This window comes from Microcaecilia unicolor, chromosome 1 (genome assembly GCF_901765095.1).
Source record: "Microcaecilia unicolor chromosome 1, aMicUni1.1, whole genome shotgun sequence".
In the NCBI taxonomy this organism is placed as follows: domain Eukaryota; kingdom Metazoa; phylum Chordata; class Amphibia; order Gymnophiona; family Siphonopidae; genus Microcaecilia; species Microcaecilia unicolor.
This window is the reverse complement of record NC_044031.1, coordinates 13,768,858-13,782,704: the sequence shown is the minus strand read 5'-3', so window position 1 is coordinate 13,782,704 and position 13,847 is coordinate 13,768,858. Positions and strand designations below refer to the sequence as shown.

At 46.9% G+C, this 13,847-nt stretch overlaps 1 long non-coding RNA gene across 1 annotated transcript; it reads right to left on the bottom strand.

Annotated features, from left to right (window-relative positions):
* Nucleotides 1–1,169: 1,169 nt before the first annotated feature.
* Nucleotides 1,170–12,055, bottom strand: LOC115463075. The gene is made up of 3 exons (XR_003940993.1): nucleotides 12,030–12,055; nucleotides 1,605–1,672; nucleotides 1,170–1,201 (listed from the first exon to the last, which is right to left on the bottom strand). It is a non-coding gene; the product is annotated as an uncharacterized LOC115463075 (long non-coding RNA).
* Nucleotides 12,056–13,847: the final 1,792 nt, after the last annotated feature.

Genomic DNA, 13,847 nt, shown 5'->3' with positions numbered 1-13,847 from the left:
TGTATGTATGTTCCAAGGGAAGGAGACAGAGAGCTGGGAAGATGTATTGGTGGGATTCAGAAAGAGCTGTGGGGACACCGTGTGTGTGTGTGGGGGGGGGGGGGGGCAGCTATGATTTTGTGAGTGCTGCGGAGGTTGAGAGAACTGGGGTGGGGTGGGGTGGGGTGGGGGGAGGGACATGTTCTGAGAGAGGAGTGGAGGAGTGGCCTAGTGGTTAGGGTGGTGGACTTTGGTCCTGAGGAACTGAGATCAATTCCGACTTCAGGCACAGGCAGCTCCTTGTGACTCTGGGCAAGTCACTTAACCCTCCATTGCCCCATGTAAGCCGCATTGAGCCTGCCATGAGTGGGAAAGCGCGGGGTACAAATGTAACAAACAAAAAAAAAAAGGAATATGTGCTGGGGCAAGAGGGATTTCAAAAAGAGAACTAATGAATGCAGTGGGGTAGATATGAGAGAGAGAGAGCTCTGGTTGTTCATACTGGTGGGGGGGGGGGGTCAGATTGTCAGAGAGGTATGGGATGTGTGTGCTCTGGGAAGAATGGAGAACTGGCAGAGGAGGTGGGGTTGCTGGAATGAGAAAAAAGAAAGCTGGGAGAGCAGAGGGGGGTATCATCTTTCTTAGGGAGGGATTCATACTAGTTCTAGACTGAGAATGGTGAGAGGGTGGAGGGGGGGGGGGGGGGAAATCAAGCCTGATCTGGGAGTCAGCTTAGGTGGAGTCAGTTCTGGAGCATAGAAGAGAGGGGGTGTTTTTGTTGGGGAAATTCTTCACAAGAAAAAAAATGTGCACACTGAGAACCCGAAAACAAAGGCATGAGGGTGGTAATATGTCAGGAGCTGAAATCTAATGAATTCTGAGCACTTCCTTGTGTCCCTAAGTGTGTTTCTGGTTTGTGTTTCAGATGCGGGTGACGTTTGAGGACATTGCTGTCTCTTTCTCCCAGGAGGAGTGGGAGTATTTAGATGAAGGGCAGAAGGAGCTTCACAGGGAGGTGATGAAAGAGAATTATGAGATCCTGATGTCTCTAGGTACGGATTTCCTGTTATTCTTAAAATCTCAGAAGGCAAAAGTAGAGACTAATAGACGATTCACCACTGGAGACGTGAGTCCAACAGTCTTTATTATATCAAAGATAACGACGCGACGCAGGCCGTGTTTCGACGCTGAAAAGCGTCTGCATCAGGGGTCAATAAATACACTACAAATCAAAACATATAACATATAAATAATGCCAATAAAAACATATATGCACATCCATATAGAGATATAAAAATACATTAGACACTAATTTTCTGATCAGAAGTCAATATGCTCAAATATGCTTAATAACCATTAAAACAGCATACATATATTCCAAAGATTTAAAAAGTTTTTGGCTTCTGCTAATATAAATAAAAAAATATATAAAAATATGAAAATATAAATATTATGTGTATTCCAGGTATATATATATAATTTTGGACTTATATGCCAGCTAAAATATGATGTATAAATGGTTGTTAGAAAAAATGAAATAGGGTAATAAATATTAAATGCATGTGCACTTTTATATATTAGTATCATGCAATGACAATATACTAAAAACAAAGCCTCATGCTTACCCAAGAAGTGAATGCAAAACAAAGAGGCCTACTTGTATGTGTGTTGTCAGTTCACTGATCACGTAGCACTGCAAGCCAGGAATGAGAACATAATGGGTTTAAAAACAAACATCTGATAACAAAGTATCCATGTAATCCTTGAAGAGTTACAAGGGATTAATTGAACAAGCAGAGGAGTGTGGTAGCCGTGTTAGTCCACTCTTAAGGTTATCAATAGAAATCAAACAAAATAAAACATGGAAAAGAAAATAAGATGATACCTTTTTTATTGGACATAACTTAATACATTTCTTGATTAGCTTTCGAAGGTTGCCCTTCTTCGTCAGATCGGAAATAAGCAATTCCATATCATCAAGCTGATCAATCCATAGACTGGTGGGTTGTGTCCATCTACCAGCAGGTGGAGATAGAGAGCAAACTTTTGCCTCCCTATATGTGGTCATGTGCTGCCGGAAACTCCTCAGTATGTTCTCTATCTCAGCAGGTGGTGGTCACACACAGCAGCAGCTCTGGCTAGGCCTCCAAGCCTAATCCTTAGGTTTTGTTGAGGCCTGGGGTTGAGGGCTCTTTTGAGCAAGTGCAAACCTGGTGGTGCCAGGTCCCTCCTTTTCTCCCCCCTCCCGCTGGCTCCGTTTAAAAAAAAAAAAAAAAAAATTTTAAACGTCTTTAAAGGCGTTTAATTCGACGTTTCTTTAAACGTTCATTGCAGCTACTCACTGGGGACACCAGTTCGTTACAGCTCGGAGCGGCAAGCAGGTAATTTTACCTTTTTATAGCGGGCAGGGGGTTCCCCGATTCTTCTCCTCGTGGCATATGGCGACGGAGGGCGAGGGCGCAAAGGGTCGCTCCCCGGATCGCTGGAGCGCTTCTAGAGGGGATGCGGGGGTTTTACAACCTGATTCGCCCTTGATGGGTGACAGTTTAGTGACCGATGAATGTCCCGGTCGTTCCTCCGGCGTGGCGGTTTTTTCCCGCCATAAACGCCCATCCCCCGCTCCTCGCCTCCACCATCTTGGCCGGCCACGCGGCTCGGACGGCTTCTTCGTGGGCCGCCCTTGAGGTTGGAGACATTAATGCCATGAACGCCCTTAATTTGGGCGACGGCACAAGCGGCTAAAGTTAAGCGCCGTTCTTCCCGCGCGGCTCCTTCGCGGAGTTTCGCGCCGGACGCCATTTTGGATGCGCAGCATGTCTCTCCCCCGCTATTGCGAGCGCCGGTTGAGAGTGCGTCTAGGGCTGTTGCCCAGGCTGCGGAAGTGCACAGTCTGGGGGTTTCTCCCCCGAGTTTGTTTTGCTGCTGCATCAGGCTTTCCTCATGCAAAACGCTGCCCCTGCTCCCTCTTCTGATAAAGAGGTTGAGGTTCCCAGAGGTAAACGCCCTCGGTTGATTTCCAGGCCTTGGAGGACTTTGTCTCCTCCGATGTAGATGAGGGCAGCGGTGTCTGAGGTCTCCCAACGGTCCTTTGCGGATTCCTTGGAGGAGATAGATCCCCGCTTGGATGGAGCGGATGACCCCTCTGCAGCGCGGCTTTTTAGCCCAGAGGATTTGCCCAACCTGTTTTTACAGGCCATGGACACTTTGAAGATTTCCTCTCCGGAGGACGTCTCTCCCTCAGCCCCTGTTGGCTCTGCCATTATGCTGGGGACGAAGCGCCCGCCTAGATCCTTCCACGTGCATGATGCCATGCACACCTTAATTGCGGCTCAATGGGATGTCCCGGAAACGAGCCTTAAAGTGGCTAGGGCTATGTCCCGCCTCTATCCTTTGGCTGTGAGTGAACGTGAGGCCTATCTGTGGCCTACCGTGGATTCTTTAATCACTGCGGTGACTAAGAAAACGGCGTTGCCGGTGGAAGGTGGCACGGCCCTAAAGGACGCCCAAGACAGAAGATTGGAGGCGGCCTTAAGGTCGTCCTTTGAGGCGGCTGCTTTAAGTTTGCAGGCCTCAGTTTGCGGCTCCTATGTGGCCAGGGCGTGCCTGACTATGGTGCAGCGGGCTTCCCCCTCGGATCTTTCCTTGAGGGCTGATTGGCCGGCCCTGGAATCGGGCTTAGCCTATTTGGCAGACTTGCTGTATGATGTCTTGAGAGCCTCAGCTAAAGACATGGCTCAGACAGTCTCTGCGCGGCGGTGGCTTTGGCTGAAACATTGGTCTGCTGACCACGCCTCTAAATCCCGCCTGGCTAGATTGCCTTTTAAAGGCAAGCTGCTCTTTGGGGTCGAGCTGGACAAAATCGTGACCGATCTCGGCACGTCTAAGGGCAAGAAATTACCAGAGGTCAGGGCTCGGGCTAGTACTCGTCCCGGTACCTCCAGAGGACGGTTGCTGGAAGCCCGTCGGTACCGCTCGGGCAAGTCGGGTTCCTCTGCCCCCTCTTCCTTCAAGAGGATTTTCTCCCCCAAGCAGCATTCCTTTCGCAGAGACCGCCGTCCCGGAGGTGCTCCCTCCGGTCCTCCCCAGGGTCTCGTACCCAATGACGGGGCCTTGGTCCACGCCCCAGTGCAGATTGGAGGACGGCTGTCCTCGTTTCTGGGCGAGTGGACCACTATAACTTCAGACGCGTGGGTGCTGGAAGTCATCAGAGACGGCTACAAGCTAGAGTTCTGCCAACCCTTAAGAGACGGGTTTGTACTCTCTCCCTGCAAGTCTCCGGTCAAGCTGTGGCAGTGCAGCAGACCTTGGACAACCTGATCCGCCTGGGTGCGGTCGTTCCGGTGCCAAAAAATCAGATTGGCAAGGGACGTTACTCCATTTACTTTGTGGTTCCAAAGAAAGGAGGTTCTGTCCGGCCTATCCTCGACCTCAAAGGGGTCAATCGGGCCTGGAAAGTGAGGCACTTTCGCATGGAGACTCTCCGCTCTGTTATAGCGGCAGTGAAGGCAGGAGAGTTCTTGGCTTCCTTGGACATCAAGGAAGCGTACCTGCATATTCCCATCTGGCCTCCTCTCCAACGCTTTCTGCGTTTTACAGTCCTGAAACGACACTTCCAGTTTAGAGCCCTCCCTTTCGGGTTGGCTACTGCTCCGCGGACCTTTTCCAAAGTAATGGGGGTCATAGCGGCCTTCCTGCTAAAGGAAGGAGTACAAGTCCATCCTTATCTGGACGTCTGGTTGATCCGAGCCCCCTCTTATGCAGAGTGCGGCAAAGCTATGGACCGGGTAGTTGCTCTTGTGAGCTCCCTGGGATGGATCATCAACTGGAAGAAGAGCCAGCTGCGCCCGACTCAGTCCCTGGAGTATCTGGGAGTTCGATTCGACACCCAAGTGGGCAGAGTGTTCCTGCCAGACAATCGGATTGTCAAGCTTCAGGCTCAGGTGGACTAGTTCCTAGTAGCCTCTCCTATTCGGGCTTGGGACTACGTGCAGCTGTTGGGCTCTATGACGGCCACGATGGAAGTAGTGCCCTGGGCCAGGGCTCATATGAGACCACTACAGCTATCTCTGCTGCTGCGCTGGACTCCGATGTCGGAGGATTATGCTGTGCGCCTTCCCTTGGACCCAGCAGTGCGCAAGGCGCTGAGCTGGTGGACGCAGACAGACAAGTTGTCTGCAGGATTGCCTCTGGTGACCCCGGAGTGGATTGTCGTCACGACAGACGCCTCTTTGATGGGCTGGGGAGCCCACTGCTTGGGAAGGACAGCGCAGGGGCTCTAGTCTCCTGCAGAGGCAAGTGGTCTATCAACCTCCTGGAACTCAGAGCCATTCGGTTGGTGTTATTGGAGTTCATCCCGGTACTGGTGTTGTAGCCTGTACGGGTCCTGTCGGACAATGCCACGGCTGTGGCCTATATCAACCGCCAGGGAGGTACCAAGAGCGCCCCTCTAGCCAAGGAGGCTATGAGTCTTTGCCAGTGGGCGGAAGCGAACCTGGAGCAGCTTTCAGCGGCCCACATTGCCGGAGTCATGAATGTCAAGGCGGACTTTCTCAGTCGCCATACCTTGGAGCCCGGAGAGTGGCAACTATCTGCTCAGGCGTTCTTGGACATCACGAAGCGCTGGGGCCAGCCGAGCCTAGATCTGATGGCGTCATCGGCCAATTGCCAAATGCCGCGCTTTTTCAGCAGAGGACGGGACCCTCGATTCCTGGGAGTAGATGCTCTTCTCCAACAGTGGCCGACACAAGAGCTCCTCTATGTGTTCCCGCCCTGGCCCATGTTGGGCAGGGTGCTAGACCGGGTGGCAAAGCATCCCGGCAGGGTAATCCTGGTGGGTCCGGATTGGCCCAGACGTCCCTGGTATGCGGACTTGATCAGGCTCTCAGTCGACGATCCTCTGCGGCTGTCAGTGGAGCAGGGCCGGTTACATCAGGGTCCCGTGGTGATGGAGGATCCCTCTCCCTTTGGTCTTACGGCCTGGCTATTGAGCGGCAGCGTCTGAGGAAGAAGGGCTTCTCAGACAAGGTCATCGCCACTATGCTGAGAGCGAGGAAACGCTCTACTTCTACTGCTTACGCCAGGGTTTGGCGTATCTTTGCAGCATGGTGTGAAGCAGGCTCACTTTCTCCCTTCACTGCTCCAATTTCTTCAGTGTTGGCGTTCCTGCAAGAAGGTCTGGAGAAAGGCCTGTCGCTCAGTTCCCTTAAAGTCCAGGTAGCGGCTCTGGCTTGCTTCAGGGGCCGCCTGAAGGGTGCTTCCCTGGCTTCGCAGCCAGATGTGGTGCGCTTTCTCAAGGGAGTTAATCACCTGCGCCCTCCTCTGCACTCAGTGGTGCCTGCGTGGAATCTCAACCTGGTGCTAAGAGCATTGCAGAAGCCGCCTTTTGAACCCTTGTCGAGGGCATCTCTGAAAGACCTGACGTTGAAAGCAGTCTTTTTGGTGGCTATCACTTCAGCCAGAAGAGTTTCCGAGCTCCAGGCGCTCTCATGTCGAGAGCCTTTTCTGCAGTTCACTGAGGCAGGAGTGACTATTCGCACAGTGCCTTCCTTCCTGCCCAAGATTGTTTCTCGCTTCCATGTGAATCAGCAGCTCTGTCTCCCTTCCTTTCGTAGGGAGGACTACCCAGAGGAGTACTCTGCTCTTAAATATCTGGATGTGAGACGAGTCATCTTCAGATACTTGGAAGTGACCAATGATTTCCGGAAATCGGATCATCTGTTTGTCCTGTTTGCAGGTCCTCGTAAGGGTCTGCAGGCTGCTAAGCCTACAGTGGCAAGATGGGTCAAGGAAGCCATTGCAGCGGCTTATGTGGCCGCGGGGAAGGTGCCGCCTATCCAGCTGAAGGCTCACTCCACGAGAGCTCAGGCGGCCTCGATGGCAGAGGCCGGATCCGTCTCCTTGGAAGAGATATGCAAGGCGGTAACTTGGGCTTCGGCTCATACATTCTCCAAGCATTACCGTTTGACTGTGGCTGCACGGGCGGAGGCCCGGTTTGGAGCTTCAGTGTTGAGGTCAGGGATTTCAATGTCCCGCCCTGGGTGAGTACTGCTTCGGTACATCCCACCAGTCTATGGATTGATCAGCTTGATGATATGGAAGGTAAAATTATGTATAATCATACCTGATCATTTTCTTTCCATTAATCATAGCTGATCAATCCATAGCCCCTCCCAGATATCTGTTCTGTTTTTATTCTGGTTGCATTTCAGGTTCCAGTTTAGTCTTCAGTTATTTCAGAAAGACTTCGTGTTCAAGTTCTTTCACTTGGATTCTTCAAGAGTTGAGACGAGTTTGTGTTACAGTGAGCTGCTGCATTCCTCTCCCCTCCGTTTTACGGGGCTGGATTGAGACATAAATTCTGCCGGCACTCCCTCCCGCTTCGTGCGGCTGTAGGGCAGCTTTGTACCCCTCCCGCTTCGGCGGTGTTAGGGTCAGTCAGCTCCTCCCGCGGTTGCGGTTGCAGGATAAGCCAGATCCCCCCGCATCGGCGGGTGTGGTGTCCCTCCCCCGCTCCGCGGGGATGAGCTGGACGGATTCCCCTCCCCCACTTGTGTGGGGATGAGCTGGGTTAATTCCCCTCCCCCGTTTCGGCGGTGGTGAGCTGGGCAGAGTGTCCCTTCGTGGGTGTAATTCTCTAAGTGCTGAGTCCTGCGGATGGAGCTTTGATATCGACATACTGAGGAGTTTCCGGCAGCACATGACCACATATAGGGAGGCAAAAGTTTGCTCTCTATCTCCACCTGCTGGTAGATGGACACAACCCACCAGTCTATGGATTGATCAGCTATGATTAATGGAAAGAAAATTATCAGGTATGATTATACATAATTTTACCATGTGCTAGCTGACAGTGTATATAAGTGAAAAACATTCAAGCATTGCTATGACAGTCTGACAGGGTGGGAGGATGGGAGTGGGTAGGAGGTATGCATGGGGACATCAAAGTATATCATTGGTATTCTAACAGGGTGGGTGTGGACAGGTGAGGGGAGGGTGATCAACAGAGACATACAGCTTTATGGTTTATAATGGGCTAGGAACCCCAGATCCTTGTTAAGTCCTTTCTGTGGGGTGTTAAAATATTCAATCATTCTGACTTCAAAGGTCTTATGTTCTTGTATGGTTTTAAAGTTACCTTTCAGGATTCTCACTGTGAAGTCACTGGTACAGTGTCCTGGTCCTGTAAAATGCTGACCAACAGGGGTGGGAACCCTACTGGCACCAGTATTGTTCATGTGATGTCTATGTAAATTGAATCTTGTCTTAAGCATCTGGCCTGTTTCTCCAATATAGCATCCTTGTTACATTTTTTACACTGAATGATATATACCACATTGGAAGATGAGCAAGTGAAAGATTCCTTTATGTTGAATATCTTTCCTTTGTGGGTAACTGTCGGGTCCTGTGAAATATTTTGGCATAGTTTGCAACTGGATAAATTACAGGGAAGTGTGCCCTTCTGTTCCTTTTCAGTCTGTGAAGGAAGTTTACTTCTGATTAGCTTGTGTTTTAAATTGGGTGGCTGTCGGAAGGCCAGTACTGGTGGGGATGGGAATATCTCTTTCAGTAATTCATCCTCCTGGAGTATAGGTTGTAGATCTCTTATGATTTTCCTCAGTTTTTCCAGCTCTGGATTGTATGTCACTACAAGCGGGATTCTGTCTGTGGATTTTTTCTTTTTGTACTGTAGCAGATTCTCCCTGGGTGTTTTGAGGGAGGAGGCAATATTCTTGGAGATTATTTTGGGGTTGTAGCCCTTCTGTTTGAAGGATTCAGTCAGGGTTTTAAGGTGTCTGTCTCTGTCCCCTGGGTCAGAGCAGATACGGTGGTATCGTGTGGCTTGGCTGTAAATGATGGATCTTTTTGTATGTGAAGGATGGAAGCTGGAGTTGTGGAGATAGCTACATCTGTCTGTGGGTTTCTTGTATACAGATGTTTGTATACAGCCATCACTGATTGAGACCGTGGTGTCCAAAAAATTGACTTTTTCTGGGGAGTAGTCAATTTTGAATCTGATTGTAGGATGGTATGTATTGAATGCAGAATAAAATTGTTTCAGAGTTTCTTCACCCTCCGTCCAAATCATAAAAATGTCATCGATGTACCGGTAGTATTTTAGAGGTTTGGTCTGGTGTGTATTCAGAAATGTCTCTTCCAGCTCAGCCATAAAAAGGTTGGCATATTGGGGTGCTGTCCTGGTGCCCATCGCAGTGCCCATCCTCCCACCCTGTCAGACTGTCATAGCAATGCTTGAATGTTTTTCACTTATATACACTGTCAGCTAGCACATTTGCTTATTTCCAATCTGACGAAGAAGGGGAAACCTTCGAAAGCTAATCAAGAAATGTATTAAATTATGTCCAATAAAAAAGGTATCATCTTATTTTCTTTTCCATGTTTTATTTTGTTTGATTTCTATTGAACAAGCAGAGAAAGTGAAAATGAAACCAAACCTGACTGAATGTGTATCACCTAGCACTGCAAGCCCTGAATAAAGATATAATCTTAATAGCAGTGGCGTAGCCAGACTGCCAATTTTGGATGGGCCTGAACCCAAAGTGGGTGGGCACAAAATTTTCTCTCTACCCCCCTCCCCCAGCAAAATTTAGTCACGCTAATCAGATGCATTTGTCACACAGGGTAAAGTGCTGCTTTTCAGTGCATCCGATTTCAGACAATTTATTTAATAGCCTTAACACCCTTTTCAGTGAGCTTTCAGAGGCCAAAACCTCCTGCCTCAGGTCAGTATAATGCTGTTACGGTATCCTCGCCTGACTTAACAAAGGAAGTATTGGTCTCTGAAACCTTATTAATACCATATTACTTTATCCTAAATTAAAAATACAATTATTTTCTTTACCTTTCTTGTATGGCCATTTACTTTTTCTCATTGTGTTGCTCCCAGTCTCTAGATTCTGCTTTCCTTCGTTTTCGCTTAACTCTTCTGCCACGGTTTCCTGGCCATTTCTAATTTTTCTCTCCTTTTTCTTTGCTTTCTTCAATATTTTTCTACCTCTCTCTCTCTGTCCTGATTTAATTCATTCTTACTATCCATTCTTTAATTTCCTTCATCTACTTATGGCTTTTCATCTTTTTCTCACCCTTGTTCTCCCCATGCCCCTTCCTCTTATTCTCCAGTCTTTCACTACTCTCCTTTTCCATCCAGCAGCTCTCTTCTTTCTCTCCCCATCCTTCCAGTAGTCTCCCCTCTTTCTTTCTGCATCCTTCCGTCCAGTGTCACCTCTTTCTCCCTACCCTTCCATCCAGCGTCTTCCCTCTTTCTCTCCCCATCCTTCCATCCATCTATCCTCTCTCCTGATCCTTCCATCTAATGTCTCTCTCCCTCTTTCTAACCAGTGTCTCTGTATCACTCTACCCTTTCTGTTCAGTGTCCCTTCTCTCTCCACATCCTTCCAGTCTCTCACCTTTCTCTGCATCCTTCCAGTCTCTCCCCTTTCTCTCCCCATCCTTCCATCCAGAGTCTCTCTCCCCATCCATCCGTTTTCCCTCTTTCTCTCCCCATCCTTCCATCTGTTTTCTATCTTTTCTCCCCATCCTTCCATGTTTTCCCTCTTTCTCCCCATCCTTCCATTTCCCTCATTCTCTGCCATCCTTCCATCTGTTTTCCCTCTTTTCTCCCCATCCTTCCAAGTTTTCCCTCTTTCTCCCCATCCTTCCATGTTTTCCCTCATTCTCCCCATCCTTCCATGTTTTCCCTCATTCTCCCCATCCTTCCATGTTTTCCCTCATTCTCTGCCATCCTTCCATCTGTTTTCCCTCTTTTCTCCCCATCCTTCCATGTTTTCCCTCATTCTCTGCCATCCTTCCATCTGTTTTCCCTCTTTTCTCCCCATCCTTCCATGTTTTCCCTCTTTTCTCCCCATCCTTCCATGTTTTCCCTCTTTCTCCCCATCCTTCCATGTTTTCCCTCTTTCTCCCCATCCTTCCATGTTTCCCTCATTCTCTGCCCTCCTTCCTCTGTTTTCCCCTCTTTCTCCCCATCCTTCCATGTTTTCCCTCTTTCTCCCCATCCTTCCATGTTTTCCCTCATTCTCTGCCATCCTTCCATCTGTTTTCCCTCTTTTCTCCCCATCCTTCCATGTTTTCCCTCATTCTCTGCCCATCCTTCCATCTGTTTTCCCTCTTTTCTCCCCATCCTTCCATGTTTTCCCTCTTTCTCCCCATCCTTCCATCTGTTTTCCCTCTTTTCTCCCCATCCTTCCATGTTTTCCCTCTTTTCTTCGACGAGGCCCGCCCTGCATGCCAGCGCCAGCCCCCATTGCCGGCCACTGCTGCTTTTCCTGTTGAGCAGCAGGGCCGGCGCTACAAAAAAGAAGAAGCGCTAACGGCGCTAAGGACGAGAAATGTTTAAAAAAAAAAAAAGCGCTGCACTGGCAGGCACTGTCTCGGCAGCCTTGAGGCATTGGCTGCTGGCTCGCAGGCTCCTCCCGCAGATGGGAGGAGCCTGCGAGCCAGCAGCCAATGCCTCAGCAGCCAATGCCTCAAGGCTGCCGAGACAGTGCCTGCCGGTGCCGCGCTTTTTTTTTTTTAAACATTTCTCGTCCTTAGCGCCGTTAGCGCTTCTTCTTTTTTGTAGCGCCGGCCCTGCTGCTCAACAGGAAAAGCAGCAGTGGCCGGCAATGGGTGCTGGGGCTGGCGCTGGGCGGGCCTGGGCTGAAATTGGGTGGGCCTGGGTGGCCCGTAGCTACGCCCCTGCTTAATAGGTTTAAAAACAAACCTTTGGCAACATGGTATCCATATGATACTTAAAAAGTAGATAGAACCGGCAGAGAAAGTAAAAGGGAACCAAACGCTGGCTGAAAATGTATCAACATAATGCTGGGCAGGGAGGGAAGGAGAAACTACATAAAAAAGGGGCATCTAAAAGTAAATACAGAGCCAAATAAACTCAACTGTGCAAACAAAGGTTGGGACAAAAAATGCTGCCAAAACAAGCAAGTCAGAAAAATATAAATAATGAACTAAACTAAATGAGGATAATGGAGAGACATCACAATCAAGCACTGGGAGGAGAAGAAAAAAGTGCTTACCCAAACAGAATATGCTGGATACAAACTATCAGAGCAAATGGTGATGACGGCAAAGTAGTAAGAATATATAGCATGCTGGGAGGAAAAGGGGGTGGTCCCATCCGACACATGCCGGAAGTATCCTATGTGGTGAAAGTCAATGTGAGCAGCTGCTGTGGTCTGAGAAAATGATGTCACAAAATACGTTTAATGAAACAATGCAGGAACAGATGATTATACAAGGATAAATTAAACCAGCGTAAAGAAACAAATATGACAAAAAGGAATTGGAAAAAAATGAAAAGGGAGGTAAAAAAATAATCAAGCTCCTGATTGGAACATTCCTATTTTTAAATGGAAACCAAAATAGAAGCAAAAAACTTTCATAAAAGTAATGTGAACAAATATACAGAATGGTGTGCATCTTTATACAGGTAAATATATATATATAATAATAAAAAGATTTAGATGATCACAATTCTATCTCTACTCCAACATGGTCTTATAAAAAAGTAAAATGTTGTCAAATCATTAATATCTCTTTGATCTTAATTTTCTAATGTTTTGATAAAAAAAGATTAATATAAATGTGTGTTATAATAAGTTAATACAGAACATATACTTAAAAGAACTACTTGTAATTTATTTTCTCCACCTTTTGTTAAGATCGATGCACAACCTATTTTAAAAAGGTCATTAAAACATTAGCTATAGTTTGTCCATAGATGAAATATTTTGGATATCATATGAAAAATATATAAAAATATACGTACCTAAAGAATAAATATCTATTTTAGATTGATTGCACACTTAAAAAAACTTATATAGACAAATATAATCAGAGGAAATGTACCCATTCTAAGGCCACATTTAGTCCATATGGACTGACTGTATTTAATTCAAAAATAGTCCTTTGTTCCTCTCTCAGTAAGTGATTATCAAAATCACCACCGCGCCATGATTTTCTTATGATTTTAAACACAAGAAATTTCAAGTCTGTAACTACATGATTTTTCTCCTTCCAATGTTGGACAAGAGGAGCGCTCATAACTTCTCTATTAATACAGCTTCTATGTTCTATAAGACGTGTCTTGATTGCACGTTTAGTTTTGCCTACATATAGTAACTGGCACGGGCATACGATAATGTAAATGACTCCACTTGTGTTGCAATCTGAAGAATGGTGCAGTTTGTATTCTTTTTCATTGGTCGGATTTTGAAATATGATGGTAGTTATGGCATGTGGACATACACTGCAGCGACCACATTGTTTATGTCCAAGCGTAAGTGTGGGTAAACAATCCAAAGGATCTATAGGACGTGCTGATGGAACGAATTTTTCTTTAATATTCCTATTCCTAGAATACGCCACCACTAGATCTTTGTTTCTGAAACACTCATGTCCTTCCAGGATATGCCAGTGTTTCCTAATCGTTCTTTGGATATCGCTCGCTAAGTGAGAGTATTTTAAAGTGCAAACGACATCTGGTTTCTTTTTCACATGCATTTAATATTTATTACCCTATTTCATTTTTTCTAACAACCACTTATACATCATATTTTAGCTGGCTTATAAGTCCAAAATTATATACATATACCTGGAATACACATAATATTTATATTTTCATATTTTCATATTTTTATATATTTTTTTATTTATATTAGCAGAAGCCAAAAACTTTTTAAATCTTTGGAATATATGTATGCTGTTTTAATGGTTATTAAGCATATTTGAGCATATTGACTTCTGATCAGAAAATTAGTGTCTATTGTATTTTTATATCTCTATATTGATGTGCATATATGTTTTTATTGGCACTATTTATATGTTATATGTTT